The sequence below is a fragment of the Rhipicephalus sanguineus genome, chromosome 8 (assembly GCF_013339695.2).
Source record: "Rhipicephalus sanguineus isolate Rsan-2018 chromosome 8, BIME_Rsan_1.4, whole genome shotgun sequence".
Lineage (NCBI taxonomy): Eukaryota > Metazoa > Arthropoda > Arachnida > Ixodida > Ixodidae > Rhipicephalus > Rhipicephalus sanguineus.
In genome coordinates this window covers 117,096,561-117,102,956 of record NC_051183.1, presented here as the reverse complement: position 1 = coordinate 117,102,956, position 6,396 = coordinate 117,096,561, and positions in this window count along the sequence as shown.

Sequence of the window (6,396 nt, the reverse complement as noted above, 5' to 3'; positions counted from 1 at the left end):
TGTATTAGTCACTTTGATCTCCTCAACAGGTTACTTCTACGCTATAAAAAACTCGCGTGGCTAAAACTTAAAAAATAAAGGCTACGTGCCGGGCATGATGGTACGGTAAACAGACACCGCGAAAGCACCTATGCACAATCGTACAATCCGTGTGGCTTCAGATTGCTGTGCTGGTGAAAACAGACTAAGCTTTGCCTGAAACCCGTAAGCTGAGACCACGATGTTAGATGCCACGATAATACTGGAAGATTACGCAACATTAAACTTGAGGAAGTCGATGGGGTCGCCGTTCCTCGACAAGAGTGTTTATAGCACGTCACACAAGAACTGCGGCAGTGCTTGAGAAGTACTTCGTGATTCTTTTTTTTTTTCTGTCGGTGGTGTGAAGGACGAGCTTCGAGTCGACGATGATCTGACAGTACACGAGATATTCTTTCCAGATCCACACAGTGCAAGCAATATCACGATCGCTTCACGCTGCCTGAAAACATATTGATGATTGAAACGGTATCCGTTGAAAAAGCGGCGCAACATTCATGCGAAACGCAGAAAGTATGTAAATTGTCTCGTCTACATGGCAACTGGCAGAGAGTACGTCTGTTTATCGCGCAGAGAACCGGCGCGAATCTTTCGGCTTTGTCAGTGGCAGAGGCTCCGTTCTCTCGCACTATACTACGTTTAATACAGCAGGTACAACGCACGGAAGCTGGCGAGACATGCTGCAGTAGATTCACTCGCACCTTGAAATAGTGCAATGATTTTGCCACCCGTAATGTGATTTCGCTTTTAGATTGTTTAATAAATTAAGGTGCTTTGTGCCTGCGAAACAGACAAACACCGTTTTTATGTGGTTGTCAATAGGTTGTTCTAGATCGCTTCACGTGTCGTTTCTTGTATTGGGGCCTCCGCGACATGGTTCCGGCGACGCGGATCCGGAACCAGTCGCAGAGGCACTTTTACAATGACGAAATCCAAGCGCGAAACACGCAGAATTAGACATTTTGATGACGGAAATTCTTGCATAGCTTCCACAGCGTTGTACCTGATGAATGAACCGGGTGTATGCCTACTTCGTGCATACGCTTGAAAAGGGCGCCAGAAGGGTTGAACTTCAGTAGCTTCTAAAATCGTGGTTGTTCGGTGACGTCACGAAATCGTGCGCTAACGACGAAAGTCAAGCGGCTCGATGCGCTAATGAGCGTATACGCGAGCATTCGAACAAGGCTCAAAAACAAGCTACAGATAGTCAATTATCTCTTCATTGTAAGAATAGTTGGTGCCAGCCATCTTTTAAAGAGAAGACTTATTTGTCCAACTACCATGACGAATGGGCGTTTCATTTCAGAAGCTTATCACGTCCACAACAGAGGCTAGGCAAATATAATCCTCAACTCAATTTCCCTCCTTCCGAGGGAGATATAATTCATGTCCCCATTGATCGCTTTATTGCCTCTGCGCAGACTGAGTATTCCATCTTCTGTTGTTTTAATGCGATAGTGCTGAAGTATATATACGCTGACTGAAGGAATAAACACATTTGCTGTTAACTATGAAAGGTAATGCCGCTGGTTGCACGTTGAGCTGAAAAACGTGAGTAAATTCTTTTTGACGCACCGGGCATTCAGAGCATTATAGAAAATCTTAAACTTTCCTCTTCCTGTGGCGCTGACAACTTTAACTCCAAATTTTTTATTAATACCAAGTCGTACTGTTCCATAATCCTTACTGAATTGTTTGAACAATCGCTTGAAAGAGGTTGTATTCCCAGTGATTGGAATGTAGGGAGGGTCATTCCTCTGCACAAGTCTGGCAATAAACATTGCCCTGACAACTTTCGACCCATTTCCCTCACCAGTATACCGTGTAAAATCATGGAGCACGTCATATACTCTCATCTTGTCTCTTTTTTAGAATCTCATAACTTCTTCAGCACAGCCCAGCACGGATTCCGTAAGTCATTTTCATGCGAAACCCAGCTCATATGTTTCACACATGACCTTCACTGCATTCTCGATCACGGATCCCAGGCAGACTGCATATATTTAGATTTTTCAAAAGCGTTCGACAAAGTCTCACATGGGCTGCTATTTCTTAAATTACGTAATCTTAACATTGACCCTAATGTACTTGCATGGTTGATCTGCTTTCTTTCAAACCGTTCTCAATTCGTAACAGCCAATAACATTGATTCACATCCCTTACCTGTCCGTTCTGGCGTGCCTCAGGGGTCCGTTCTCGGGCCCCTTTTCTTTCTCATCTATATAAATGATTTACCGACTAACATTTCATCTTCAAGAAATCTTTTTGTTGATGATTGTATTATTTACCGCGAAATTAATGACAATAACCACGTCTCTTGCCTTCAATCCGACATTACCAAGGTTCTGGATTGGTGTAACACTTGGTGTATGAAACTAAACATTAATAAGTGCAAGCACATGCGCATTTCTCGTAATTCCAATGAACCTCCTACTTACCACATTAACAATGTTACTCCTGAAACTGTGTTCTCTTATAAGTACCTCGGTGTTCACATTTCTTCTAACCTGTCCTGGAAAACTCACATCGATCATATCATAAATAACGCCAATCGCACGGTTGGGTATCTTCACAGGAACTTTTCTCATTCACCCAGTTCAATATTACTGCATTATAAAACACTGGTTTGGTCGAAATTAGAGTACTCTGCATCAGTCTGGAGCCCTGGCATTGATTCACTCATTTCAGACTTGGAAGCTGTGCAAAACCAAGCCTGTCGTTTCATACTCTCTATCACCGAACAAGTAGCGTAACCGCCTTGAAATTAAGTTTGTCCCTCCCTCCTCTCTCTCATCGCAGGTCTGTAGCTTCATTATCTCTATTTCATAAAATTTACTACAACAACTATCTGAAAAACAAATTACTCACAAGGCCCTCGTACATATCAGTTCGCATTGATCACCGCAATAAAGTTGGGACTCCATCTTGTCACACTAAATGTTTTCATGACTCATTCGTACCCAGAACTTGTGTCAGTTGGAATGCCCTTCCCCATGACATTGCTGGCATAGCAGATATTAATATATTTCGTAAAACGATTGCTATCTTGTGAATATATTTATGCTCGTTACTCTTTGTATAATTTCTTTTTCTCTCATTATCAAAATTGTTCTCATTTATTCCCGCTGCTATTTTCCCTTGTCTTGTTGTGAGTTTTCGCCAGCCACTTTGTATTTTTACTTTTTTGTGTTCCTTTATGATTTGCTGTTTATTGTATTCTTTATGTATCCCCACTCCTCTCTGTAATGCCTTCGGGCCCTGAGGGTACAATAAATAAATAAATAAATAAATATGACGATAATAGTTTAAACAAATCTGGGGTCACTGTTACACATATTCTCTCACTGTAGCACATTTTTCACAAACAGCATTGTGGTGACATGCGAACCCTTAAAGAGCAACGCAGTATCACACAGTACTGATTGCTCGCATAGTTAAGTGTAAAAAGTAAGAATTGCCCTTGATTCCCGCAGGCGCAGTTTATTATCGACTCTGCAAATGACTGATATTCACACAGCATAATTATTAGGCAATCGATGTTTTTTTCGTGAGAGTTTTAGCAATTATTCCTAACTAGCGTTTAACTAAATATTACGAGCTGGCTTGCCAGCTTCTTAAGCTGGGGCAAAGTCCCGCTCCGTAAGAGTAACCTTAGTTCCAGAGGCGACCGCTACAGGCGCAGCTCGCACGAAAGAGAAGTCTTCTTCCTCTTGTTCTTCGAGCGTCTCGATGATGGTATTAACGCAGGCAAAACCACATAAAGCGTAGCCAACTGTAGGGTGCGGCGCTCGCTCCACTCCGGCAGTGCGCTTCGATACAAATAACATGAACGAAGAAGACAAGGTGGCGGAGTGGAGGGCTGGCAAGGCAGCAGGAGTGCGGGCTCGCCGCCAAGACCCTGCGGTGAGAGCTCGCGTGGCCGCAGAGAGACGTCAGCGTCGTGCGGATCCCGAGATAGAAGCCCGCGAAGCCGAAGCAGCCCGGAAGCGGCGGCAAGAGTACCTCGAAGAGGTATGGGTGCAGGATGCAGTGGCCAAGCGCCGAAAGTGGTCGCTAGCTGAAGTTGGCGGCGCCGGCGCGCGCTTTAAGCGCGATTTCCTCAACGACACGTTCGGCCACAGCTGCAAGGTCTGCGACCACTCGTGGTTCGACAACAACCTGACCACAATCGCTACTATAACAACGTGTGACGTCTTTATATGACAGCAGAGGAATTGTACGGAGCATGCAGGGTTTACCGATTATCTCCGAGCCAGTTCCTCAATCATCATTCACTTCGTGGATAAGGCGTGATTTTTTTAAATATTTTGTCACCAGTAAATAATGTTGCAGTTATACATAGATGGAATCCAATGGCAGGCACGAAACGCGTGCGCGATTCTTTTCTTTGTATTCATTTAGAGCAACGAAGAGAATACGTTTTAACGTCGGCCTCGGAACACGACACGTCGACCGTTGAACGTCGAAGTGCCTTGACTAAGATGCTCGGATGGAGTAGTTTTAGCACAGTGGCATTTGCAGACTGTGATTTGTCTACTCCGCAGAAGCAGGAGTAGACTGTGATTTGAGAAAAATAAGCTTATGTCGTGTGCATAAATCACAAAAGATAAATTGACGTCTATATTACCAAGGTCATTTTATGTACGCTTAAAAGCAGTGGATCAGGAAAATTTCCCTGCGGAACTCTGTGTAGCATGAACGAAGCACGAATGAGAGCTGTTAATGTGCACGCTTTGCTGGAGTACTGTAGGTAAGACTTTTTTAGAGTATGATGTCACTTATTCGGTCGAATGCCTTTGAATAGTCGAGAAAAATTCCAAGTGCATACAGTTCGTGGTCAAAAGCATCAATGATTATTTCTTTTTGCATTAGTAAGGCGCTCTCTATCTAACGTTTCTTTTTTTCGCAAGCCCGATCTGATAGGTTGTCATGAAATGTTGGTTGTTTAAGAATGAGCTCATTGATTTGTCTATTACTTTTCTGACATTGGAAAATAACGGGAGTATGGAAATAGGCCAGTAGTTAAACATTTTAGATTTGTCACATCATTTAAACATAATAATAGCTTTGGCGAATTGAAGTTGGAAAGGAGACTGGCCGCATGAGAAGAGCTGAATATTGATGTGATTTAAAACTTGAGCTATGGTAGTACCAACGTATTTAAGTGGCCTAATATGCAGACCATCTGCATCACTACAGGTAGCTTTGCTTAGAGATATGAATGTTGCCACATGTTTGAATGTTGTGACCCAGTGGCTCCCGCATCAGAGGCGGACGCCCTACCCACTCGACTATCGCTGCGGTTGAAAGATCACCGTGAACACGACCGCACATGGCATTATTGTGCCTAACTGTGAATTAATAATTTTGTGCAGTTCATTGTTCAATCGCTCATGGCTACGCCACGTTATCTATCGGATTGGATAACACCGCTGATTAGTTGACCCACAACCATCACAGCATGAGCGGCAGGCAGTTCCTTGCATTATCGGCTTATGGCTTGCCATAACTACGCTGCGTATTCTGCTTGTATCTAGAGTTTTACTTGGCACATGTGCATCAGGGCGCATTCGCTGAGACGAGTCAGATATGGGGAAATGGGCTTGCTTCTGTCTTTTGTCCGACAACTCGGTAATCGCTTCCACAATTGCGCAAGCGCTCTTTCGCCAGTACCCCGGCGAAATAAGAGTAAAACGGTTTCCTTAACGCTTTGTCGTTGCTGATGTAATTGATAAACGAAATTATTTATGACATTACGACACTAGACGATTTTAAGTATAGATATTCGCAGCTACATAGTGACCCTTAAAACGAACGGCATCACTAAATCGCAGGAAAAGCTTCGCGTAGGAATACACATGGCAGCACAAGAAATGCAGGGAAAGCGTGCAGTGGTATAGAGTGAAGAATTACTAACCCAGAACTTACCAATATCGTGGGAGCTTCAACCCTCGACTGTCTGAGAACGTACGGCATTGACTCGAACGCCGTACCTTTCAAGCGTGCAAGGTATCGTACCATCGACCTGTAGTGTTTGTAACACAAATACAAATGGTCATCAAACCAAATCTATATCTTGTGAAGCAGGAAGTGAATCTTCAGCGTTGCCTCTTTTACACCATAGTTCTTAGGCGCCCGTTCCTCGGTTGGCGTCCTCCCTCGTTGTCCCTCGGCGTAACCGAATGAACGAGAACAGTGAAAAATGAAGACGAATGCATAGCGCAGAGAGTATATATCGTACTCGCAAAAGAACAAAATGGCCATTAGTTCGATATAAAGCTTTTAAGGAATTTACCGTAACTTCGATGCGCAAGTTGCCTTCACGGCACTAATTCAGGATGCTGCAAAGAAGGCGGA